We start from the raw sequence: 27,867 nt of genomic DNA on the forward strand, positions 1-27,867 counted from the left end.
AAGAAAGTTAGCAATCTATGCATGGACCCCTGTTCGCATGAATATCATATGATACCCAAATAGGTTAACAAAAGGTGAGATTCAAACAAAGTTCCTATGATCCATACAAACAAATGTGACAACGTGCCAAAAATATGGCTAGATACAGTTGACGACAAATGAAAAAGGTTGCAAGTTACAACCAGCGGAGGCAAGACAAGAGCACAAGTGAAATACATATAGAATAGCTAAAAGAGCACTTCAACTAGAAACATGTTTCGCATGCCCATTAGACGCGATCTAGAAAAGTGCACTAGATTACACAAAACTATATTTCTAATAGCTATTTGAGGTTTAACACAGCTTCTACCAGAACCGAAAGCTATGGTGGATAAACCATTGGGGCATTCATCATGGGGTAAACACCATAGCAATAGAGAATAGATAGATTAAGTAGAATGTACTCAATGGAATGGAATCTTGCTTGATTGATTATAGAAATCGAGAGAGAGAGAGATACAAGCTTTGCATAGTGGCTCAAGATGGAAGGTGGTGAGAGGGATATGCACCACATATGGTAGAGAGCAAGTAGCATGTGGGCTACAACAAGTAGCATGTGTGCATAGCATGAGTAGCATTTGTTAGGGAGTTCTATGTAGGACGTTGTATCTATGCACATAGAGGTGCATGCATGTATGGGGATTGGTCACATTAGAGCGTAAGCTAAAGGCTTATCCCAACAACCACCCCCGAAAGCTAAAGATTACACTAGAAGCATGGATTCTAATCATAGAGTTTAACATGGGTTACTTTGTTAGAGTTCAGATTCCTGTCTGGTGGTGGCACCAGTATCTCCCAGGAGCAGACTAGGCAGTGGGTTGTTTTGTGGTTGTGCCCGGCCGTACTTGAGGTAGACGTATCTTTTCTCAACGATGCACTCCACACTGTTGCCTACTCGATAGGCTGACATGAGGCGAGACCCCTGTTCCTAGCGTTTCCCGGGATTAGAGTCTCGAGTGTTCTGCAATTGTGCTACTATGTGTCCTAGGTCACTTTTAGTGAGTTACATATTTATTAGCATTTTCCCCTTGTAGTTTTGGCATGTTGTATCACTGCAGAGCTTCCAATATTTTGGATACACCCTCTCTCTAGCATTTTTCTCTCTTTAGTGTTTGTATGTGCGGCCTCTCTCTCTCTAGCGTTTTTTCTTGGCACCATCGATCTCTCTCTCTCTCTCCAACGTTTTGTAGCCAACGATACCTCTCCCCCTCTCTAGCGCCTCCACTTCCCCTTTGCGGTGAGCCCCTACGTGCATACGCGCACTTGCAGATTGCTACCCATGCCTGTTCGGTGGATGATACGCGATTGGAGTTCGTCTACGAGGAGATCTGTCGCGATAGATAGGAGATCCATTGGCTATCTGTTCCCTAGAGGAGGTTTGCTCGCGGTTGCAGACAAGATCATCACCCAATTCACCCTTTTCCGCTGCACCTTTGACATGGTATTAGAGCCACGGCGTGCTCTCGAATCCGAATGGTGATGTCTGCGAGTTTTTGGTGCTGAATTCCGCCAGAAAAGAGACAGTTTGCTGTTTTTTCTACTTTTTTCACTCATTTGGGGCTGTAGTGGGCAAATTTGAAAATTTCCTCTCTGCTACCTCGACCTAGCCTCGTCACATGCCCAAGTTCTCTCACACGATGGAGAGGAGTGATGATTCTGACATGAACTTGGTCCGTGATGAAGAAGTACAACCCGAGGTTGATTTTGGCAATGGTGGTGAACCACCCGTCAACGAGCAGTGGGGAGATTGGTCCCAGTTCTACTCCGGCGTAGGTGATCAACCAATCAAGATACCTATCCTTTCTACCTTTCCCACAGATCGGCAATTGAATGGCAAGAACTATGCCGTTTGGAAAGCGATCATGATGGTGGCCTTCGACTCTTACGAGCTCGGAGGCTTTGTTACGAGCAACTTTCAAAAGCCAAAGGATCCTGCGGGAGCGAAGTTATGGGAGCATGTCAATGCTCGAATCCGGTCTTTCATAATCCTCAAGAGTATACCATCAGTCTTCAGCCACATTCGATTGATGAAGGACGCGAAGTTGATTTGGGATTGGCTTTCTTCACTATATGATCAAATTTCTCCAATGAAGCGGATAGCTTTAAGAGGTGCAGTTGAGGACCCTGGATGTGAAGAACTCATCCATGAGGGATCACATCAACAAGTTGCAGGAGCTTCAGCGGGAGATACTTCATATGGAAAAGCGTATCAATTCAAAGCACATGGCCATCCAACTTTTGGCCCAGTTACCTCCTCGGTATACCAATTTCTATTCTTCGCTAATTACTGGCTAAATACTATTTCTTGGAACGAGACCAAGAGGGGAAATTTAATATGAAGAAGAAGTCAGGCTCCGAAGCCTTGACCGGTTCTTCAACAACAACAACAAAAACAACAAGAAACAAAAAGGTAAGAAGAAAAGCAGCAACAAAGAAAAGAAAAGGTAAGATGCTGAAAAGGAAGCCTTGAAGGCAGATCGGCATCGCAATAATTGTGGGAAAAAGGGTCATTATTGGCAGAAGTGTCGAAACCAAGTTGGAGCTGCTTCGACTTCTTTGGCGGCGGAGGTGCAGTCACCAGCCTTTGTTCATTTGGAGATTCTACCCTCAGAGGAATCTCCAACGATATCCGAGGCTGCGAGAGCTCTTGTGGTTCGAGATGGTTGTGATTGGATTCTGGATAGTGGCGCCGTGAGGCGCATGAAACCTTTGAAGGATCTTTTTTCCAACATGCGGGGACACTATGGTACCATTTTCATTGTCGACAAATCTAAAATTCCTATTCATAGTGAGGCATCTATGGAGTTGATTCTTGACGGCAAAGGGGGTATGCATACCTCCAAGATACTTTATGCTCCGAAGCTGGGATTTCATCTTATGTCTCTGCACAAGGTGTGCAAGCTAGGCATGGAGGTGATTTTTATAGAGGAAGCGGTGTCTATTCAGGATCGTGACTTCGACAAGGAGGTCGGAGGGGGCTCAATGGAGAACGGACTCTACAGGCTCCATGCTCTTTCTTCAACAATCATGATACCTACAGGTGACCTTTGGCATTACAAATTTGGTCATTTGAACAATAATGCTCTTCGGGTTGCTTTTTGTGAGCAGATGCCTACAAGCTTACCAAATGTAGGAAGTGAGCAGATGCTTACCAAATAAATTACTTGCATTCATGGGAAGCAACATCGAGATGCTATTCAGAGGCTTGCTACACATCGAGCTACTGCCACTTTGGAGTTGGCTCACACCGACTTTTGTGGACCTATGCAGACTCCTTCCTTTGGCAAAGCTCTCTATTTCATGTTGCCGATAGACGATTTGAGCCGCTTTACTTGGGTATATTTTCTACAGTACAAGTTCGAGGCATTTGGCCTCTTCAAGAATTGGAGCGTTCTTGTGGAGAAGGAGAGCAATAAAGTGTTGAAGACTATTCAATCGGACAAATGCAGGGAGTCTACCTCCAAAGCATTCATTCAGTTTTGTGCGGACAATGGCATCAAGGGAGGGCTTATGAATACCGGATCGCCTTCAGAGAATGGAATTGTGGAGTGGAAGAACAGGACAGTGGTTGAGATGGTGCGGACTATGCTTGAGCATCGAGGCCTACCAAAGTCTCTACGGGCGGAGGCAATTGCGACGGCAGTTCATATCATAAACCAATCTCCAACCTCTTTAGTTCCAGGAAAGACCCTATTCGAGGCTTACTTTAGTAGAAAACATGATGTCTCTCATTTTCGCATATTTGAGAGCAATGTCAAAAAATGATGACGTGGCATGATTGCCCGCAGACTGCTGACGTGGCCACTGTACGGACACGTGACGTGGCCGATTGTACAAATTTTTGGAATCTGCGCTGACATGCTGATGTGGTAGACAATATGGATTTCCGCGTTTTGTGCTGACAGGTGTTGACGTGGCAGCCTATACGAAATTCCGCTTTTTGTGCTGGCTGATTTTACTGGCAGATTTTGAGCCAGTTGCTTTTGAGGATTATTGCTTTCGAGTTTGAAGCTTTTGGGAGCTTTGCTTTTAGCACCCCTTGTAATGTTTATAAGAGACCCAAGGGGGCTCACTCTTCAGAGCATTTGGACGCGAATCTGAGAGCGAGCACCCGCGGAAGTTGTACTTTGATCAAGCATTAATATAAAAGAAATATCAAAAGGCGTGCCAGTCTTTGGGGCCAATACCTCTGGGCACGGAACTATGTCAGGCCGTGTCAACTCTCTCTCTCTCTCTCTCTCTCTCTCTCTCTCTCTCTCTCTCTCTCTCTCTCTCTCTCTCTCTCTCTCTCTCCATTAAAGTTCAATTATTATAGAGTTTCTGTTCGTGTGTTGCTATTGATTTCTCGCTTGGAGTGTCCAAGCCGGTTACAGTGGTATCAGAGCACAGAAAGATTCTTCTTCTACGGAGGATCCGATCCTTTTTTGCAGCACACGCAGGCTTTGTAAAAGAATCCTCATGGCCCAACCCCGGACTTATTAGGCACTCCCACCCTTCATACATCGCACATCGGGCGCGCTCCCGTCTTCATCGCTCTGTCTTACAAGGCATAAAGCCAAAAAGAATCCCAGATTAAGATTACACATGGGTTCTCATGGAGAATCTAACAAAGATAACATTTCTCAGTGGACAGACAAAAGAAAAGTTGAAATCCGGCGCAGGAACTAAAGAAAAGAATGAAGATTTGGACAAATTCTTGGTGGAAAATTTTGCCAGAACGGAGTACAAACGTCAACTACAAGTTGACACATCTGTGAAAAGATTGATCAAGTACTCCATCGACCCGAGACTTGCGAGACACCTGAAGGATTACCCAATTGATAAGATCTACTCGAGATGGTGTGTGGCCATTGCTTTTCTTCTCACGTCAGGAGGAAAGCCGAAAGGACAGATGAGTGCAGAAAAGCGAAACCTGTACTCGCAAAAAGAGATGGACAAGAACTCTTGAAAAGAAGATGAACCAAAGGACCACTGGAAGATAAACTTGAGAGATACAGAGCAGCAACCGAGTGCGGAAGAAAAGGAAAGATGAAAGCAGAACTGGTACTACATTGTGTGGGGCCCGACCCAAATTAGATGAACAAAAGCACAAAACTTTGCCGCACATGGGGCAAAGTGAAAGATCAGGAAGCCCTCATTTTCTTTGATGGACGAGCCAAGGCCAAATTCTTTTCACTTGAATTGGCGGCTCGACTTGGAATTACGCCCAACAGGCTGAGGCCACAAGCGGAGGCAGTTCTAGCAACACCCGGACGGGATGTTGCCATTACACCAGTCATTGGCAAACTTCATTTGCAATTTCAGGGGTGTTTAGGACACGGACTTTTATATCATGCTTTTGGAAGGGTGTGATGTCCTCCGCGGAATCCCTTGGTACCACAAGAACAACGCCGTGGTTGACTATCGGGCTAAGAAAGCGACTTTGACAAATGAAGGGCAAGAAGATTGTACTTGATGAAATTCAGTTTTTTTACTCGATTTTCTTGAGAGAACTGAATAATAATTGAAGGTCGAATATGTTTGACCTCGAAAAAGAACGACAAGATTTTCTGCAATAGGGGCTGACAGTTACTCTGAAGGCGTACAAAGCGAGTTGCCTCCTTTACGTCGTGAAGATCGCATGATTGCTTCCTGGTAGTACACCACCGAACCGGCCATCTTACAGAGTTAGCCGAGGCCAAATGGGCACGGAACTACGCCGGACCGTGTCGAATCTCTCTCTCTCTCTCTCTCTCTCTCTCTCTCTCTCTCTCTCTCTCTCTCTCTCTCTCTCTCTCTCTCTCTCTCTCTCTCTCTCCATTAAAGTTCAGTGATTATAAAGTTTTTGTTCGTGTGTTGCTATTGATTTCTCGCTTGGAGTGTCCAAGCCGGTTACAAGCAATGCATACGTCTGTGTAACAAAGGAGCAGAGGGGGATGTTTGACCCCAAGTCCAGGAGAATGTTTTTTGTCGGCTGCAACTCTTTCCGAAAGATATGGTCTTTATGATTGTCTTTATGATCCAGTCAAGAAGGATGTTGTCAGCCGTGATGTCGTCTTCGACGAGTTTCTTCTTTCTAAGGGGAGTTCTGCTCCCAAGTCTTCCACAACGACCCCATATATCGGCTTGCTTCACTACTTTCTTGGATTGGAGATATGGCAGACCGAGGGGGGCTTCTTTCTCTCTTAGGAGCACTATATCCAAGCATTGTTGGAAGCATTTTGTATCTCAATCCCTATGGATCCCAATCAAAAGTTGTCACAATATGACCCTCAAATGTATGCTACACAATATCGGAAACTGATTGGTCCTCTTATTTGGTTTCTTAACACCCGATTTGATGTCAATTTCCCAGTAGGACTTCTTAGTTCTTTCATGCAGAGACCTGCCAAGTCACATTTGGAGCATGCTCTTCGAACTCTGCGGTATTTAAAGGCGACTAAGTCATTAGGCATTCACTATGCAACTAGAGGTACAGAATCCAAGATCATTCTACCGGGATGCAGTGATTCAGATTGGGGTGGAGATCCAGACAGACAACGGTCGACTATAGGTTAGACCTTCTCTTTTGGCTCAGGAGCAGTTTCATGGAGCAACAAGAAACAACTGAGAATTACCTTATCCTCCACAGAGGTAGAGTACAAGGTTGTTTGTAGTGCTACATGTGAGTCAGTGTGGTTACAAAGGCTAATTTCGGAGATTGGATTTCCGCAGCACACGACCACGATGTACTCTAGTCTCTCACAACCAGAGTTGTATACCCATTGCGAGGAACCCGGTGTTTCATGCAGAGTTACACGGAATGTAGAACGGGAACGGCGATGGGCCTCCCTGCGGAACGAGGGAACGGGAAGGGGTCCGGAATGGGAACGGTGCGGAACGGGCGGCTAAAAAAACACCCAAATAATGCTATTTTTAGCGTTAAGTGTTTGAATACAAGTAGTACTAGAGTCCTTTGACTCTAATACCGACCAAAAACACAATTCGAAGACCATTCAACCTTATTATGACATGGTTGGGATGTGGGGCGCCCAGAGTATATAGTACATACACAACATTGAACAAACACAATGCCCATACACAATTGTCAATAATATATGTAATTATAGATTAGAGCTCTCAAATAATTGCAAGAGTAGAAGTCAGAGATAACACATTTCGCTTAATTCTGGCTAGCAAGGCCCGCCAAGGCGCTACAAAAAAACCAAAGGTAACATATACCATAATGAGAGTCGAGACTACAAGGGGGCCAAACCAGTGACCACAATACCAAAAGATTGAAGGTGACAAATACCATAAAGATGCTAGTAGCTACAAATGTCAAAGAGAGCAAGGCTTAAGTAACCATACATAAAGGTAAGGATAATAGAAGTCCTAGAGTCGCAACTCTCGAGCCTCAAGACTCAAGACTCAAGAGCCACTAGCCTGAGAGACCTCCCAATCCGTAGTAGCCGGTTGTAAATCATGCACATCCTCCTCCCATTCCTCATCATCAAGCTCTAGGCCCGGCTTGATCTCAACCACGAATGAAGTACCTGGTGTTGGTGGATGTGCATCTCCACCTGCTTGAGGAGCCTCTTGCTCCACCTCCCACTCTGTAAAAGGATCGCCTCATACATATAGAGATACAGTACCATTTTGTTCGCGAGCAAACCAAGGATGGCTCTATTCGACTGATTCCGGCGTTAGATAACCTTGGTGATATACCAAACCTCTTCCACAAGCGACATTATCCTCTTAGGCCAGCTCCCTTGGGCTTGTTTATTGTCATCAAGGAGCTAAGAGGGTGAAACCGACCCGTGGGGCAGTAGGCTTTGGCTTTCATCCGCAATTCTTTACTTTAGACACACACAGAGAGAACGTGCAAAGGAAACCTCAGACGAGAATTATTGTCGTCAAGGAGCTGAGAGGGTGAAACCGGCCTGTGGGGCGGTAGGCTTTGGCTTTCACCCGAAATTCTTTACTTTAGACACACACAGAGAGAATGTGCAAAGGAAACCTGAGACGGGAATTAACACTTATGCACACACACGTCTCGGAAGCTAGAATGCTCCGAGCAGACGCCAATAACCTGTAGGCCCCAAAGTTGGCGCCCCTTTTGGTATTTCTTTATACTTTGAGAGGGTAAATTACAAAGTAGAAACCTAGGAATCCTTTACCAGTATCCCGCTAGATACCACCTGTTTTGGCCAAATTTCGACAGCATAACAGTCCCAAAACTTGCGCAAAACCAATTCCCCTGCTGGAACTCACTTCCACTTGCATAAACCCTCTAATTCTTGCCCAAAAACTGTCAATTCAGCACGCTATATTTGCTGGTTTTTGCCCTGTTTTTAGCCCCAAACAGTCCCCTAACTGTCCTCTGCCAGTGGGGCACTATTCCCAATGGTTCTCGCGTCTGTATGGCTGAAAAACAGTCAGTTTACAGCGCATACCCAGCACTGAAAAACGCACCTGTACGGTGAGGTTATGACCCTCACCGATGCCTGCTTTGGTGTAGCAGTTAGCTACCCCTGTTCCTGCTCAAGGAGGCTCTTGCCTCAGCACAAAAACATGAACCCACACAATTGTACATCAGTCAAATGAAGAGCCCTCTTGTGGGGCATCACATAACTGCACGTAGGGGAGAGAGAGAGCAGTGTGTAGTGTGCAAGGCATCACTCCTAGCACCACACTGTACATAAGAGGGAAAGAAAGCACTCCATAGCTCTTAACCTGTGACAAAAGCTGAAAAATGAGTCTCCCAGCTACAAATTCAGCGCCACTTCTTGATGCAAGAGGAAAGTGCACAGAAATGTGCCACTTGGCGCGTTTACAGACATTTTTCCGTTTCGGGATTGCCGCCTAAAAATCTCCCGACTGGTTGCCCAGTTGACTTCGCGGCAAAGTTGTAAAATGTTCCCCTGGTCATACCGAAGGTAATGACGCGAACACATTTCACGGCCCAAAATAGCAATTCCCTAATTTTTAGGAGATGCTTCCGTTGGGCTCCCACTGGTCATCTGACCATCTATCCTCATTGGGACCACATCCAAATGTAAGGTGCAGCGGAATGAATGTTGTATTTTCTCAAGATTAGTGATCTTTATTGCTCAAGGTTCCTTTTAGTTCTTAGGGAAAGAGAGAGTTTTCCATCTTGTAGAGTGTTGTGGTCACGAACAAAGTGAGTGGATATTGTGTGTGCAAGTGAATGAGACTGAGAGAAGGAGAGAGAAGAGATACGACACCGAGAGGTTGTAAAACCCTCCTCCGAAGGCCCCACTCTCGTCGGCGAGAGTGGTCTACTTTGATTGCACAACGGTGTACAATGCGTATGCAATGGACTGATGCAATGTGACTATGCCGCCGACGGTGATGACGACGGTGACTTGATGGCTGAAATCTGTGAAATTTTATCTGCTGATTTTCATGGTCTTCTTGGTGGCTGAAAATGACTTCTTCCGGCTGTTTTCATGGCTGAAATTGACTGTTTTGGCTGCGTTTTTATGGCTAAAAATGGGGGATCATATGCAACCAACTTCGGGGGAATCTGCTACTCTGTCATGGCTGAAAACCTGTGGTCTGAAGTGGCTTAGTGCTGAAAAGACAAAACGCTGGCTGAATCTGGCCTTCACCAAAACGCTAAGCTGATTTGTATCTGCAATCCCAAAACGCTGATGGATCTGGTGCATGTGAGGCTGATCTGGCTCTGCAAAGCAAAAACGCTGATGTTGCTGATTGTCAAAAACGCTAATGATGCTGATGGTTGGTCGCAGGAAAAACGCTGAGGATGGGCTGATCTGCAGGGAATCTATCGCCAGAAGGGGGAAGACTTTCAAGCGATGATGATGCTCTGTGAAAACGCCAAGGAAGTGGGAGGTATGGCGATGGATCTGATGCTGCGGGGGGTACTGCTGAGAAGTTGCCTGTTGAGCGGGAAGCTCCTGCTACCTCTTCTGCCATAAAGTGCTAACTTGGGTTTGCTTATATATTAACTTAGCAAAATTGCCCTACCTACTTTTGTTGGAAAGTCACTTAAAAATAATAAGTGAAAATAACCAATAAATAGGAAAATAGGCTAAATGCACTGGAAAATTCTCCTAACTGATGCTAATGGATTCTGATGGGAATTTAGATGATCATGCTGTGTGCAACCGGAGGATATGCATCTATGCTAAGTGACTGGACATGCACGGTCTACGAATAGACTCACAAAAATGTCAGATCACTGCTAATCTAAACTGACTGAACCCTGCTGCGGTGTAGCTTGTCCACGGACACATAGGGTTGAGATGTGTCACATGACATCCCCTCCTTTTCAAAGTGAGGTACTGGTACCGAACTGTATGGCGTCGAGGGAGATCGCCAACAGCATCCGGAATCCTGGAAGGGACTCTTTGCTGGCCCACTCTGATGTGTAGGTCGTGCGGTACTTGAACTTCATAAAGGTCTGCAACGCTTCCTTCTTTGGGCCGCACCGAAAGCGACACAAAGTCTTCTGTGGCTCCTTCCTTGCTTCAACTTCGTCTAGAGTCCTGCTTCTTTCGTCTTCAAGAATCTCCATGGTTGAAAATTCCTGAAACCATCTCCAACACAAAACCATGAACATACCCATTCCATGTAAAGTGAAGGAAAAAAATCTTGTCTTCGCTAAAGATTGTGTATGCAATGTAGATGAACATAGAGACGGAGTGACAACCTGAGCATCAAACACATGCAAACAATGCGCTCGAATCTTTTCTGTTTGATCGAAATCAATCAATTGTGGCAATTCACAATGGAAATGCCCATGCTTGGTGCTCATACTATCATGTGCTCTGTCTACAACTGTGTCATGCCAAGGAAGAGACATGGAATGTGACTTCCTTACATACAAACTTTTCAGCTTTTTATGAACAATCCGTATACATTCCTGCTCATCCATGAGAGAAACGTGCTCAACATACAGTATGTCATGCTTAGGAAAAGGGATCACATAACGATGCTGACTAAAATACAGGAAACCTTCACGAATGAAACACTGGAACAATGTATGCGTATCAATCATGCAAACACATAATACTTCCTATGATGGTTCTTTGGACCAAGGCTCGAGAGCCAAGATCGCTTCTTCGGGATCTATCGAATCTTCTTGTGGGGGATCTGTGGACCTTGACTCGAAAGCCAAGATTGATTCTTGGTGATTGATCGAATCTACAACGAGGTTAGCTTCGCTAGGAAAAGCATCCACTAACACATCATCCTTGTGAACAATCACATCATCTTCATGCAATTCATCATGCTTGTCTTTTTCATCCAAATCATCATGCAAATCATTATCATTCAAATCATCATGCTTCTCGTAATCATGCAAGTTCTGTGTGTCATGTTGTGGAGAAAAAGACACTGAAAGAGTCTCCTTATCTCGAATCCTTTCAACCTTGTCCTGCATATTAGCAATGAGAGATGGAGAAGAAGTATCCACTCCATGAAAGACAGTAGGAGAATCACTTTTGGCATTGAGAGTTAAAGTGTTAGCCTCCCAATCAACGAGAGGGTTCATTTCACGAAACCATTTCATGCCTAAAATCATATCACATCCTGAGAGAGGAGAAACAACAAATCTTCTAGTGAAGGCAGTCTATTGAATCTCAAACAACACATCAAGGCACTCCTTCGTGATGAGAGTGTCCATACCAGGACAAAAGCCAAAGACCTCGATAGGAGATCTCGGACTAACTTCGAGGCGAGCTCTCTCAACAAGAGAGGGATTGATCACATCATGCATACTACCTGGGTCAAACAATATGACAAAACGGTACCCCGACGTACGACCATAACATTTAATGAGAGAATCATCAATGGGAGGGTCCTGAGAAACTTTGGGCACACCCGTGTTATCATTCATTGCATTGACAGATGTAGTGGGTGCTGTGGGTTCTTTAGATTCATTCAATTCAAGCTTAGGACATGTTCGTTTTATGTGACCCTTAATGTGACAATGAAAACAACAACCTTCCTTAGAATAAGTGCTTTGTTCTTCCGACGTGATGTAACCTCCTACAATTCCTTGTGCTATCTTTTCATATGGAGTAAGCTTAGGTTTAGCAATTGTGTTAGCCTTACCCTTAGATTCATTGGAAGAATTCTTTGATGAGAGACTGTTGGAAGATTGGTTAGAAGAGTTATCATTCTTACCAGTCTTACCGTTCTTACCGTTTTGAGGAGTCTGCGAGGTACTTGTGGAAGTCTTGTTCTCCTTAGGCTTTCCCTTGTTGTGCTTCATCTCCTGTGCGAGAGCAATCGCTACTGCCTTGTTGAGATCAACTTTTCCTTTAAAAGACTAAAAGCTGAAATCTCTTTTTGGGTCCATCTGAAAGTGCCCTCTTTCTTTTGCAAAGCGTGAAGAGGCGATGCTATCTCTGCAAAATTTTTAATAAACCTTCTATAGTAGGAACATAATCCCAAGAAGCTTCTGACATCGTGCACAGTCTTCAAGTCTGGCCATGTCTTAATAGCTTCGACCTTTGCGGGATCCATTCTGATACCATCCTTTGAGACTATGTGGCCAAGAAAGTGGATCTCTTCCAGGAAGAATTTACTTTTCTTAGGATTGACAAGTAGCCTGTGAGATTGCGCAGCTCTTCGAACACAATGATCAAGTGACGCCTATGCTCCTCTTCATTCTTCGAATAGACTATCATGTTATCGAAGAACGTCCCAACAAACTGTTGATGCGAGCGGAAAATCCGGTCCATCATTTTATTAAATGTGGCACGAGCATTTGTTAGACCAAACGGTATCACTAGAAACTCATAAAGACCAAATGTCGTTCAAACGCAGTCTTGTGCACATCCTCTGGCCTTATACGAATCTGATGGTACCCACTTTGACGGTCTATCCTGCTGAAAATTGTAGCACCCTCTATAAACGATCGAGAATATCATCAATTCTAGGAATAGGAAACCTATTCTTGATGGTATTCTTATTCAACGCACGGTAATCAATACACATGCGCCATGAGCCATCCTTTTTCTGCACTAGGAGCACTGGGGAGCAAAAGGGTGAAGAACTAGGCTGAATCAACCCCTTCTCTAATAACTCCTCAACCTGGCCCATAATCTCTTTCTGTTGCACCGCGCTAACCCTGTAGGGAGGTCTATTTGGTGGGCTATACCCTGGCACCAAATCTATCCGATGGTCCTCAGGGCTCTCTAGCGGCAATTGCGACGGTAATGAATCAGAGAAACAATCACTAAACTCTCGCAAAAATGCTGAACTTTCTTTATCTAACACAGATAAATTTGACTGACAATTATCTGAGACATCACGTGCAAAAATCAAGTACATAGAAAGATGATTCTTTAATACAGAAGTGATAGCAGAAGCAGATACAATATGGATATACTCCCCTTTTGAGTTTTACATCCAAAACATGAGTTTTGCCCCTATGCTGAAGGGTGATCGTCTTGCCGAAGACATCCAGCACGCCATGTACTCTGAACATCCAGGAAATTCCAAGTAGCGCATCGCACCCTTCCAATGGCATGGTATAGAACTCTTCTGTGTCCACATATGACTGAATATGCAGACGCAGCTTTCCAATAATGGGAGTAACACACTCTGAGTGGCCAGGACATGCCAACCCTGCCTGTGCTCTGTACCCCATCTCTTCAGCTCTGATGCCCAACTTCATAGCTAACTCTGGTGAGATAAAGTTGGCTTTGGCACCTGGATCAAAGAAGATGAGTGCCGTCTGATCCCTAACTTTACCCCATGCCCTGCATAACTCATTGGCATCGGTACTGGGCCTGTCACCCACCATGTCTGGCACCAAATCTACCGTGGGTTTAGGCTTTTTTCCTTTTTGGTCCTCTTTATCATCTGAGTCAGCTAGTCTTTTCCTTTGTGGACAATTGGTAGCAAAGTGACCAGGCTGCTCGCATATAAAGCATTTATTTTCAGCCATTGGGACCTTCTTTTCCTCGAGCGACTTGTGCACAAAACGCTTCCTTTCTGTTTCTTTGCTTGCGCTCCAAAAGTCCCGGCTAAATCCTTGTCCTTGGTGGCTTTTTTTGACCCCTCTGACGCTTCAGGAGCCGTTTTCACAAAGGGATTCTTTGCTGAATTTTTCTTTTGCTGCCCTCCTTTCTCGTTGCTCGAAAACCCACTGTGCTCTCCTTTCAACAAGGCAAGACCAGTGTTAGCAACTTCCATGAGCTGGGTGAGGGTAGCCACTCTGTTCTTGGTACAGTAGTCCCGAAGCCCTTTAGGCAGCCCACAACAGTACTTCTCTATCTGCTCTGTCAATGGCACAAATCTATAGGAGGTCACTGAGAGTAACGCTTTACAAAACCTCCGATTGTAGTCCAGCAAGCTCTTGCATGTAGCCGAAGTAAACTGGTGCCAATCTGTCATGACGTCGGCTTCAAATTCATTTGACAGCCAAGCAGATGTAAACATTTGCTTGAAGTAAACCCGAGTGGCGGGTGCCTGTCCTTGCATTAACAATGTCGTCCACCATGTAAGCGCATTGTCTTTTAAGAAAGTGGCAGCTTTTCTTACTTTTAGAGGCCTCTGTAAAATTGCCTCCTACATAAGCTGTATCAAACTGCTGGAGGAAAGTGAGAGCCTTTGCTTTATCCTCGAAGCCACTGAATGTGTTGAACTTAACAGTTGCACCACCTTCTTTGTATGCATTCGGCTTCTCCAGTGCCCCCAAATTGTCATGAGGAATGGTCTGCAACATGGGCACTGTAGTAGGCATGATCGGCACATCTTGGCCATTAACATTTTGCATCAAAGGTGCCATATCTGGCTACTGCCCAGAAAAACCAGCCATGCCAAAATGACCCTGTGGCACCCCAAACTGACCCTGGTTGCATTGAAAACCCTGCTGCATGCCAATACTACCATACATGGGGTTTGGCATCATGCCTTGCATACCCCATAACACTGTTCCTGGCATGTACGGCTGACTTCCAGGCGCATAACCAACCATACTTTGGAACACTGATCCACCCTCAAAATACACCCACGATGTACCGTGGGTGGTGGAAAAACTGGGTGCATTACCTGGTAATCAGTTCCCTGTCCATTCAAGACAGCATACGAGCTCTGAAAGGTGACGGGTTGAACTGGCATAACCTGTGGAATAGGTGTTCTGGCCACCTGTTCGAGCACAGGAGGAACCTAGTCTCTGACTCCGCAACATGCGAGTGTTCCCTATCCTACTGAGTCACATGAAGTACTTAGGCTTGAGTCTCAAAAAGCTCTGTACGCGGTGTAGGTTGCCTATTTTGCTGTTGCACTGGTGACGCTTGCAAGAACTCCATAAACCTTGGATTCTGCACCAGTTGCGAAAAGACATTCACAGCGGCAACTAACTGAGTCCTGAACGCATCATCCTCGAGTTGCCCAGTCATACAGCCCTGTACTACTAGAGGGACATTCACATCATCAGGAGGTATATACTGACGTAGCCATGAGCTCTTGCCAATCTCGAACACCATAGCAATTTCCTGTCTGTCCTCCGAAGAGAAACCCTCTTCCATAACGCCCTTCCCTTTGTCGGCCATAGTGTAATCCCGCGTTTCTGTACTCTGTGTCTTTACGCAAAACAACCGAGCCTCACTCTTTGAGGAAAAAGTGATTGAGATCCCGGCAATGGAACCTTGAAACCGGCCCGTGGGGCGGTAGGCTTTGGCTTTCATCCGAAATTCTTTACTTTAGACACACACACAGAGAATGTGCAAAGGAAACCTAAGACGGGAATTAACACTTATGTACACACACGTCTCGGAAGCTAGAATGCTCTAAGCAGACGCCGACAACCTGTAGGCCCCAAAATTGGCGCCCCTTTCAGTATTTCTTTATACTTTGGGAGGGTAAATTACAAAGTAGAGTCCTTGGAATCCTTTACCAGTATCCCGCTAGATACCACCTGTTTTGGCCAAATTTCGGCAACATAACAGCCCCAAAACTTGCGCGAAACCAATTCCCCTGCTGGAGCTCACTTCCACTGGCATAAACCCTCTGATTCCTGCCCAAAAACAGTAAATTCAGCATGCTGTATTTACTGGTTTTTGCCCTGTTTTCAGCCCCAAACAGTCCCCTAACTGTCCTCTGCCAATGGGGCACTATTCCCAATGGTTCTGGCGTCCGTATGGCTTAAAAACAGTTAATTTACAGTGCATACACAACGCTAAAAACGTACCTGTACGGTGAGGTTATGACCCTCACCGGTGGCTGCTTTGGAGTAGTAGTTAGCTACCCCTGTTCCTACTCAAGGATGCTCTTGCCTCAGCACAAAAGCATGAACCCATACAACTGTACATCAGTCAAATGAAGAGCCCTCTTATGGGGCATCACATAACTGTACGTAGGGGGGAGAGAGAGAGAGAGGTGTGTAGTGTACAGGGCAAGACTCCTAGCACCACACTATACACTTCTTGATGCAAGAGGAAAGTGCACAGAAATGTACCACTTGGTGCATTTATAGGCATTTTCCCGTTTCGGGTTTGCCGCCTAAAAATCTCCCGACTGGTTGCCCAGTTGACTTCGCGGCAGAGTTGTAAAATGTTCCGCTGGTCATACCGAAGGTAACGACGCGAACACATTTCACGGCCCAAAATAACATTTCCCTAATTTTTAGGAGATGCTTCCGTTGGGCTCCCATTGGTCATCTGACCATCTATCCTCATTGGGACCGCATCCAAAAGTGCAATGTGGCCCAACTGCCAGATACTTTCTGTTGGTGATCGCACCTTGACTTTATGCCTTTATTGTGTTCACTTTCTAGTATCCACCCGTCTCCGGATGAAACTACCGTCACATTGGCCATACAATGTCCGACCGTTTGCAGCTTCAAAAAGAGGGTCTCAAAAATAAAACAAAAATCATTGGAAAGAAACCAAAAGCTAAGGTTAGCAATTGCCACGTCCTCATGACAGAGGGGTGTTAAGAGTTCAGCCCGCTGGTGGCTCATTTATCTCCAAGAGGTAGATTAGGGAGTGAGCTGTTTCGTGGGTGTGCCCCCCGCCCCCCCCCCCCCCCCCCCCCCCCCCCCCCACATGTAGTTTTGGCATGTCGTATCAGTGCAAAGCTTCTAGCGTTTTGGGCACACCCTCTCTCTAGCATTTGTGTGTGCGGCCTCTCTCTCTCTCTCTCTCTCTCTCTCTCTCTCTCTCTCTCTCTCTCTCTCTCTCTCTCTCTCTAGCATTTTTGCCATCGATACCTCTCCCTCTCTCTAGCGCTCCACTTTCCCTCCGCGGTGAGCCCTACGTGCACCCGTGCACTTGCAGATTGCTATCCGTGCGCGTTCGGTGGGTAGCACAAAATTGGAGTTTCTCTACAAGGAGATCTGTCGCAATAGATTGGAGATCCATTGGCTACATGTTCCCGAGATGAGGTTCGCTCGTGGTTGTAGATGAGATCATCACCTGATTCACCCTTTTTTGCTACACCTTTGACATTTGGATAGTCTGACCCCGTTTCCCCCCTTTCGTGACGGAAGCAGAGGCCAATTAGCCCAGCTTTGTCCTCACCTAAAGGTGGTTCCCATACATCAAAGAGCGCGCGCACACACACAATTAAGAGAATAATTAGGGGCTAATCTTCTCTATTTTCAAATTTTGAGGACTCAAAATGAAGCCAAAATCAGAGAGCTCCACGCACAAATTCCAATGCAAATCAATGAGGCTTTGAATATGTGCAAAAATCAAGCAAAAAAAACAGTCAAAATTGGTGAAAAATGACTCGACTAGTGAGCAAAAATGCCCAAATTAAGCATACTTGACCAAGAAATTGAACCAATCGAAGGTCAATTTCAACAATTAGAAGCACACAAAAGCACAATTGAGATAAAATGCATGCTTCAAATGTGATCAAGCAAGTCCAATGAAGAAGAAAAACCCAATTTAATTACCGCTAATCATTAGCAAAGGTAGTGGCCGTATAGACATGCCCAAAGGTGAATGCTAGAGAAAACTAGAATTGAGTAGCAATTACCTTAAACTCTAAAGAGTTGTGAATCAACTTAGTGCTTACACAAAGAGAACACTAAGTCTAACATGGGGATCTAACCAATGTTATTAGGAAATACTAATTACGTGTTAGCTCCGATACCACATGTAGAAGTTGTGGTGGATAAACCATTGTGGCATTCATCATCCAATAGACACCATAGCAGTAGAGGATAGGTAGATTAAGTAGAGTGTACGCAATGGCATGGAAAATTGCTTGATTGATTACAAAAATTGAGAGAGAAATACAAACTTTGCATAGAGGTATTATAAGCTCAAGATGGAAGGTGGCATGTATGCATAGCATGAGTAACATGTATGAGGGTTCTATGTACGAAGTTGTATCCATGCACATAGAGGTGCGTGCATGTATGCTTTGCTTTAGATTTTTGGTCACATTAGAGTGTAAGCTAAAGGCTTTCCCCAACACATTTCGACTTCTTCTGTTCTTAATCTGAAAAATGCTACGGCTCTGCAACTAACGTCGCGCCACGAGGCTGATCTGCAAAACGCTGCCTGATTGGTGATGAAACTGCAAAACGCTAGGCTTTTTTCGGGCTGAATCTGAATGCGGCTGATCTGCAGCAATGCGACTAGGTCGGGTCGGATTCGATGAGGCTAAGGGCTGAAAAATGCAAATGCAAGCATCCGAAAAACTGCCGCTCGCTGCTGCTGCTTCACCTGCGCACGCCATCGCTCCCCCCCCCCCCCCCCCCCCCCCCCCCCCCCCCCCCCCCCCCTCCCTGCCCTTCTGCCCCGCGATGCCTGCTGCCTTAGCCGCCCCCCTGCCAGCCCGCCCGCTGCCTGCCCCGCGCTGCTGCCCTCCTCCTGCTGCCGCCAGCGCCTCCACCCTCCCCAACCCCCCCCCCCCCCCCCCCCCCCCGGGCCCGTCCTCCCGCCCGCCGCCTCAGTTTCTCCCCGTCATCCCCTGCAATTCGGCCTCCTCGACACTACTTCATTTTTTTGGGGCAGTGTCTCCTGCGCCTAATTGCAGCGTCCACCCGTCGCCCTCTTCTTCGACACAGCAGTAGACACAGATGGAGGCTCCAGCTTCGCCAGAGAGGGACTCGCCAGAAGCCCCCTCGCCCGACCCCGCTGAGCCCACCATTCGACTTGCTCTCTCGCCGACGATAGAGCAAGCGAGCCTTGTTGCAGAAGTAGAGCGATTGCAGGCGACTTCGGTCATCTGCAAGATTCTCGGCACCCGACCTAGCAGAGGAGAGCTGCGAGACCTTTTCCAGGCCCGCCTTCTCGCAGAGGTGGGCAAGATCTTGGATGTCGAGATTCTCGGACGGGGGTACTATCAGATTGAGTTCGAGACCTCAGAGATGGCGTCCAAGGTCATAGCTATGAGTCCACTGGCCATCCGAGCATCACACGCCCACTTTCGACACTGGCGACATGGTTTTGACCCGACTTCGGATGTTCTAGTAGAGGAGGCAGACATCCCCATCTTAGTCTGCTTTTCGGGTTTACGGAGGGAGTACCTACCACTTCTTTCTAGGATTGGCTCCGCCATCGGGACTGTCCTGGAGACACCTCGTACGGCAGCATCAGTAGCTGCCAAGGCGGCTGGCATCCCCTCGGTTCGAGTTTTGGTCAGAGATACCAACACGCTCCCGAAGGTCATCCTTCTGCCTCAGGTGAGTGGGGGTTGGTTTAGACAGAGTGTGGAGTACTCGGGCCTCCCGAACCGGTGCTTCATTTGCCGACAGATGGGCCACCTTGCGAAGGTCTGTCTACGGAGGAGACCACGACCTACACCTAAGCCTCAGCCCCAGCCTGCCAAGGCTGGCAAGCTGGGTTGCAGCCACAGTCAGCGGCACAGCGCACAGATGCAGAGCCACCCTCCGAGCCTGGGGCTCCAGCGGAGTAGGGGTGGCAACAGCAGGCCCGTGGCCGTCGACGCCAGGGGCCACAGCGCGACAAGTGCCTACTCAGCAGCAGTGGGTTCCCACGGGGAACCGCTTTGGTCCTCTTGAGCAGGAGGAGTCCCCTACGCCAGCCTCCACCTCCGCTTCACCCTCGACAGCCGCTCCCCCTTCAGAGTCCCCCTCCTCCTCCTCAACCCCCCCCCCCCCCCGCCCTCTGCTCCCGTCGCCTCTCCACCTTGCCCCTCTACCTCTGTCGCCCCACCCTGCTCCTCTTCTCCTCTGCTCCCCCCGGCTCCTTCTCCCCCCCTTCCTGCTCCAGTTCCACAGACGACTCAGGAGACTGGTCCCTCTCCGGCGGCTAGCAGATCTCTTGGCAGTGCCTTTGCCACGAGTCGCCTAGCGAGAGAGGGTCAACCCTTCTTGCGGCGCCCTCTGCAAATTCAAACATCTTCCCTTGCGGCTATCCCTCGTGGTCTGACGAGCATTGACCACCGACGCCGCTGGGACTTGTTCGACTACGAGTTCACTCGCTTTCTTGGCGATTCCGCACAGCAGACCACGAGTCAGGCTGCTTCAGGGTCCATGCTTTGTTCCTCGCCGCTGGGGGAACAGAGGCCTTGGACTCAACAGTTGGTTTCTCCTTCCCCCTCTGTGGTAGGGCCGAGACAGAGTGGTCCCTCGACTCAGTGTTGGGACGGTTGCATACAAAGGTTCTTGAGCTCTCTCATCACATGGGAGAACTTGGAGTTACCGATTTGCTGCAGACTTTGTGGCCATTGGCCAAGTTTGCGGTGACACCCCCAGACTCAACATGATGTAGGCACATTGTGGTGTACTTCTTTGCTGATACGCAGTGTTTGCCTTGCTATGTATACATTCATGAGGACTCTTGGATAGGGGAAGTTGCTTTAAGCATGGCTCGCTCTGCTTGGGCTTGGGCTAGGCACTCACTCCAGTCTCGCCTATCTAGAGGACGCTCGGATGCGGATTACTCCCCATCCAAGCCAGCCTTGAAGATAGCCCGTCTTGCTGCTGCGGCAGCATCTGTCCTCTCTCGCTCCCCATGAGGATCGTCTCATGGAACGTGCAGGGACTAGGTGGGCCCCAGTTTCAGTGACAACGGGGCCGATTGCGTCAGGAGCTTCAGCGTTGCCTTGTGGGAGGAGAGATTGATCTCCTTATGCTTCAGGAGCACCATCTGTGTGAGAGCCGCATTCGGCGATGCGGTCAGATTTTGCGTGGACGATATGATCATAGTTACCGGGGAACGCCCCCTAGCCCCCGTTCCGGCGTTCCGGGAGGCAGTTCTCTTCTCGAACGTTCCGGAACGTCCCGAAATGTCTAACATTCCGGGTGGCCAATGCAAACCGGAACAGCCGTTCCGGAACGTTCCAAAACGCCCCCGGACCGTTCCGGAATGCCCCTGGAACGGCCAACGGCTACAAACAAATTTGGCAAAAATTGAAAAAATTGAAGTAAATGTTTGGGCTTCTTTTGAAAGTGTGCAAGGCCTCAAGGACTCATAAAATGCACCCCCCTTCCCCTTTCTCTTCTCAAGCTAATCCTCAAGGCTCAAGCTCTCCCTCTCACTCTCAAGATCTCTCCCTCTCAAGACTCACTCTCTCAAGGCTCAAGGCTTCAAGCCTTCAAGCTCTCTTCCTCTCCCTCCCACTCTCTCAAATCTCTCCCTCTCCCTCTCTCTCTCTCTCTCTCTCTCTCTCTCTCTCATCATCTAGTCATAGCAAGGTTGAATGGTCTTCAAAACGAGTTTTTTGTGAGTATTAGAGTCAAAGCACTCTAATACTCCTTGTATTTAAACACAAGGAGCTAAAAATTGCACTATTTGGGTGTTTTTTATACCTCCCGTTCCGCGACGTTCCCGTTCCGGACCCCTAGCCGTTACCCCGTTCCGCGGGGATCCCGTTGCCGTTCCCGTTCCGCGTTCCGGGTAACTATGGATATGATACCTTTTGGTCAGCTGCTTTTAGACCTGGAGGCATCCAGGGTGGGGTATGTATGACTATTGCGGATTCATTGCAGCAGGCCATTGTGGACACAGGGATTATTGTGCCAAGCAGGGCTCAGTGGATTACTATGCAGGCTCAGGGTGGCCTTGTGGGCTTCCTGAACATCTATGCACCCAATGTGGCGAGTGCTCGTGCAGAGTTTTGGTCACAGATTGTTGAGTCTTTGTCGCAGGCCGACCATTGGTGTGTAGGAGGGGACTTCAACATGTTGGAGGACCCTTCTGACAGGATTGGAGGCAACCACGCTACTGTGCATGGAGTCGAGTTAGTAGCTTGGGAGAGGTTGTGTATGACTTTGAGGGTCTCGGATACATGGCAGCACTCTGGCTTTGTGAGGCCTCCAGCCAGTCTTGCCTTCTCTAGATCAGACCGCAGAGTGGGAGGAGTGAATCTATCGCAGATAGATCGCTTCTACACCAGTGACCACTTCAGTGACTTGGAGGGATCAGTGGGCATCCTGGCAGGGACATCCTTCTCGGACCATGCACCAGTGATCCTCATAGTGGCAGACAAGAAGAGGAGTGGGAGTACGATGCTTCGCATCCCAGAGCGGGTCTTGTTGGACTCAGCACTCAGAGAGAGGGTAGAGGCTCTCTGGATAGAGGGCATGGATAGCCAAGTTCCACCTGCAGACAGAGCGGCCTTAGGCCTAGCTCAGCTTAGCCACTTTTTTCTCCAGGAGTCTCTGGCTCGCCGGGCTACAGCGAGAGAGGAGGAGCGGCGTCTCAAACGAGGCATTGCTTCACTACAGAGGATGCAGGAGCAACATCCAAACAATCCATGGTTGGAGGAGCAGTTACAGCAGGCTCGACAGGAGCTTGCTAGCACAGAGGAGAGGCGTCATGAGTTTGCCTTTCACCGACAGGCATCTCAGTGAATTCAGGTGGGTGACAGAGTGACGGGTGCTTTTTTTGAGACTGTGGGACCTCGGCACTCGCATGCCAAGGTCAATCAGTTGAGGAGACCCGATGGGTCGGTTACTTGTGAGCCCGAGGATATGCGTGCAGTTGCTACTGACTTTTATCGTGAGTTACTGTCGGCTGGGCCCCAGTCATAGCGGCAGGATGCATGCAGGGAGCAGGTTTGGGCACAGATGCCTTGTCTTGTGACAGAGGAGATGCACCAGAGGCTAGAGATGCCACTTCAGCTTGAGGAGTTGCACACGGCTCTTAGGGCCCTCCCTCGTGGTAGCTGTCCACGTGAGGATGGGTTGACTCCCAGCTTTTTCTTGGAGTATTGGGACCTGCTTGGCCCAAATCTTTGTAGTGCCTTTCAGTACATTTTGCACACAGGAGTGATGCCTGATAGCATGAGTGAGGGCCTAATTTACCTCATTCCAAAGGAGGGTGGCTCCTTGGATGAGATTCGACAGTGGTGCCCCATCACCATCCTCAACTCGGCCTACAAAATTCTTGCCAAGGCTCTGAGTTTGAGGATTCAGCCACTTTTGGAGAGCCTTATACATGGGACTCAGATAGGTTTTGTCAAGGAACGCAGTATCCCTGACAACATCTTCACTCTCTGGGAGGCTTCTGCCCTGGCACCGCTCCGTGGGGAGGACCTTGTGATTCTTCTTCTCGACTTTGAGAAGGCATACGACAGAGTTGACTGAGACTTTCTAGAGGGCACTCTACGCAGGATGGGCTTCTCAGATGCTTGGATCAGAGGGGTGTCAGCTTTGTACAGACAGGCTCACAGTCAGGTGCTTTTGGCAGGAGGTAGAGGTGAGCGCTTCATGCTCACACGCTCGGTCAGACAGGGTTGTTCTCTTGCCCCCTTTCTCTTTCTGTTCTATGCGGAGGCGATGAGCAGATTTTTGGTGTCACAGCAGGTTGGTTTGTGGGGCTTAGCACTCCCTATTCGGGGAGATGAGCTACTGGACGCTGAGTTTGCCGATGACTCAGCCTTGTACTTAGAGGACCAAGAGGCCAGTCTGCACAGATGTGAGCAGGCTTTGGAAACCTTCTGTTGTGCATCGGGCGCACTGATCAACTGGAGAAAGACAGTGGCTTTCTCGGTTGGCAGTGCCCCTGTGCCAGATTGGATGCCAGGAGAGGGCAGGGACTGCAGTTCAGTACTTGGGTTGTCAGGTTGGTTTGGACTTGTCCCCTGAGCAGCAGATTGCTCCTCTTCTCCTGTCCATCAGGAGAAAGTTGTTACATTGGAGCTCAGCACGACTTTTGCTGGCTGGTAGAGTAGTAGTTGCCAACCAGGTGTTGTTGGCGACTATGTGGTACATCACTTCTTGCTGGATCTTCTCGAGTTCTTGTATCAACCAGGTAGAGAGGCTGATCAAGAACTTCCTTTGGTCAGGTCGTGACACTCAGATTGCCCGAGCCAAGGTGGCTTGGTCGGTCATCACACTTCCTTGTTCTCAGGGAGGGCTTGGGATCATTGATCCAGCACAGCAGAGCAGAGCCCTTCTTGGGAAGTTTGTAGTCAGAGGACTTCTTCCAGGAGAGGAGCCCTGGAAGGACTTCTTGCTCCAGAGGCTTCGTGCCAGGGTGCCTCAGTCAGGAGGCCCTTGGCAACCTTCGACCAGATGGATCTTTACAGAGTTGCGCCGAGTTGGTTTGAGCAGGAGACTGGAGGACCGCTTCGCTGTGAGTTTGCTTCGATCTTGGGAGCTCTTACGGCGTGGCCTGGAGCAGAGACAGCTGACGTGCACGGAGGAGCGCCTACGGCAGCCCCTCGTCTGGAACCCCATGGTTAGCACTCAGAGAGGCCACTTGGTTGGTAGTCGGCCTCATGTTTCTTGGGGTCCCATGGCAGCAAGTCCAGCGCGCTCTCTAGGTGACTGGCTAGAGTTCACAGGTTTGTCAGAGGAGGTGCAGGGTTTCCACCTACAGGGCATGAGAGGGGTGCAGAGCATGTGTCAGGACATCACAGAGTCAGTTCCAACTAAGTGGCTCACGCCTCTCGAGCAAGTAGTACCCCGGTGGATGGGAGCCTTCACACGACTGGAGGTTCTCATTTCAGTCAGGGCCTGCTCAGAGTTTGTCTCAGCCCTGTTCTTCGAGCTTCAGGGTGGGGGACGACTACAGCAAGTTGCAGTAGAGGCCCCGCAGGTAGCAGAGTGCTGTTTTCAGAGGATCCGAGTAGTGGGCATCTGTGGGAGGACCTGCGTCATAGACCCTGACCCCACAGTTCTTGAGACAAGACACTAGAGGCTATGGGCTTGGGAGTGTTGTCCGTTGGCACGAGTACAGTGGGATCCTGGTGAGTGGCTATGGAGGGACCCCTTCTCTTCTGCAGACCACCCAGGAGTCCCGTTCTTTCAGTACACTGTTCGACTGGGACGTCATATACTACCAGCACAGAGAGAGGCCCTCCCCGCTGCAGCACGTCATTGGCAGGAGGAGGGTCTCACAGTCGAGTTCTTGGTAGTCTTTTGGGAGAGGTTGTGGGACTCCAGACAGCCGAGGCGAGTCACCTTGTTTCAGTGGCTGGTCGCACACAGAGCCACAGCAGTAGGGAGCTGGCTAGTGCATAGTGGTCTCTCGACCACATGTGTAGCTTGTGACCATTTGGTGGAGAGTAAGCGTCACTGTCTTTGGGACTATCCCTCGGCCCAGCAGGTGTGGCTACAAGTTCTTCGGCTGATGCCTGCTCTCTCCACGGCTCGACAGTACACTTGGGGGGCAGCAGCTTGGTCCACCCTCACGGGCCCGGCACTTCAGTTTGAGCTATCTTCCACCAGCAGGATGATAGTGATGCAGGGGGGACATCCTACACTCCAGCCTGCTACAGAGCTTACTCCACAAGAGTGGTGCAATGAGAGAGAGGAGTGTTGGGAGCTCATCAGTGGCCTGACACTTTGGTTCATTTGGCGGGCCCGCTGTTTTCGCATCTTTGAGACTCGCCCTGTGCCACCAACAGAGACTGTTCGTGACTTTTGGCTAGAGATGATCCATACTCTCAGAGGACACCTTGAGGGACTACAGGGCAGCTCCGACCGCATGCGGGAGCGCCGCGAGGCTTTCCTTCAACTCTGGCGCCTTGGGCCTTTCTACACCATAGTCCAGGGGGTGCTCACATGGCACTACTGTCCACCTGTGTGGCTCTTCCCTCCTCCCATCTCTTGATTTAGCCTCATTGATATACTATTTTTTCATTGGGAGAGTCTCCCCATCATGCTTGTTGTAGCCCTCTCTTGCAGAGGTGGTTGTAGCCCTATGGGCAGTTTTCATTAACTAATAGAAGGATCTTCTCTCGGAAAAAAAAAAAAAAAGCAAACGCAAAAGGCTGTTGACTGCTGGAAAACTCAAAACGCTAGGTTACTCTGGGTCATAATGGGTACCCCGGCGAGGTTTTGCAACTATTGTTGAAGGATCTCGCAAGGCTAAGTGCTGAAACTGAAAATGCTGGATCTTGTCGCTGAAAAGGCTGACTCTGATGCAAAAAACGCTGGCTGAATTGCTGGAGAAAAATGTTGGGAGGCCTGCTGCTTGGATGCACTGTGCTCCCGCTTCTTCTCTGCCTCTTCTTATGCAGGAGTTTTGAAGTGGGTTGAGCAGCCAGCCTGCACCCTCCACGATTTTCCTTTTTTAATTTAATAAGTGAAAAAATCACTTATACAATAACTGCTAAGGGGTGGTTCCTATGCAGTTATGAAAAATCGTTCATGCGAGTGATAATGCTTATGCTTTAGGTTGTGCAATCACAGGGTATGCAGTTACTCTCAAGTGCCTGGACATGCACGGCCTGTGTACATGCTCACAAAGGTGCCAAAACACTTCCTAGGCTTCCTAAACCCTAGAAATAGGAACATCTTGTCCACGTAGACATAGGGTTAGATGTGCACGTGACATCCCTCCCTTTTCAAGGTGAGGTACTGGTACCGAGCTGCATGGCTTCTTTGTAGTCTGCCAAGAACTCAAGGTAATTTGTGAAAAATGCTTCATCAACCCACACTGCCTCGTGAGTTCCTCGATCTTTGAACTTCAAAAGGTATTGTCGTGCTAGCTTCTTTGATCCATGGCGAAACTGACGCAGCAGAATCTGCTCTGGTTCCATGACTTTTGCTTCATCAATGCTCGAGTTCTTCTTCTTCAGAAATGCCCTTTGGTGGGTCTCCCTGAAACAACTTCAACCAAGAAACATGGAAAACGTTGTGCATTGACCATGAGTTAGGCAACTGTAATTTCATAGAGACCTCATTTATCTTTTTAATGACTGGAAAAGGACCATACATACAAAAAGACAACTTTGGACACTTTTTTCCTACTTGCTTGAGACGTTGATTCATGATCCTAAGATAGACCCAATTCCCTTCCTTGATAGTAAGAAGGGATAGTAACATTGTAAGGTGCAACGGAATGAATGTTGAACTTTGCTCAAGATGAGTGCTCCAAACTGTGCTCAAGGTTCCTTTTACTTACGGAAGGGAAAGCCTTCCGTTCCTTTAGTGAGAGAGTGCAATGGACACAAACAAAGTGAATGACACTGTGAATGGAAGTGCATGAGACTGAGAGATAGAGAAGAAAATACGACACCAGAGACATTGTAAAACCCTCCTCCGAAGGCCCCACTCTCTATGGCGAGAGCGGTCTACTTATGATTGCACAAATCTCTACAATGCTTGGACTTGCCCGACGATGTTGATGACGATGAGGACGACGACGAGACGGGCTGAAATCTGAAAACTCTAAGGGCTGAAATCTGCAAATCTCTATCTGCTGAATTCTGACTCTATGTCGATGACGATGTCGATGGCGACGGTACGACGATGACGCGCTGAAAACGCAGATGCTGAAATCTGCGTTTTCTGGGCTGAAACTGTAAACCTTGCGGAAACTGACCGTGCGGCGAGGAACTGCTGCAGGAAGGTGAGATCTGCGAGGTTCGGGACTTGATCTGCGGTGTCTAAGGGCTGAAAACTGAAAACGCTGATGTTCCTTGATGTTCTGTCACGGTAAATCTGCAAAACGCTGGGGCTGATCTGTAAATAAAAAATGCTAGGGCTGA

General features: G+C 48.1%; 1 protein-coding gene across 2 annotated transcripts in view; it reads right to left on the reverse strand.

Moving 5' to 3' along the window:
* LOC147434065 (octanoyltransferase LIP2p2, chloroplastic-like) overlaps nt 1–27,867 on the reverse strand; it is a 96,782-nt gene that overhangs the window by 11,461 nt on the left and 57,454 nt on the right. The window lies entirely within an intron of this gene.

This window comes from Adiantum capillus-veneris, chromosome 19 (assembly GCF_014529385.1).
Source record: "Adiantum capillus-veneris isolate H3 chromosome 19, ASM1452938v2, whole genome shotgun sequence".
NCBI classification, from domain to species: Eukaryota; Viridiplantae; Streptophyta; class Polypodiopsida; order Polypodiales; family Pteridaceae; genus Adiantum; species Adiantum capillus-veneris.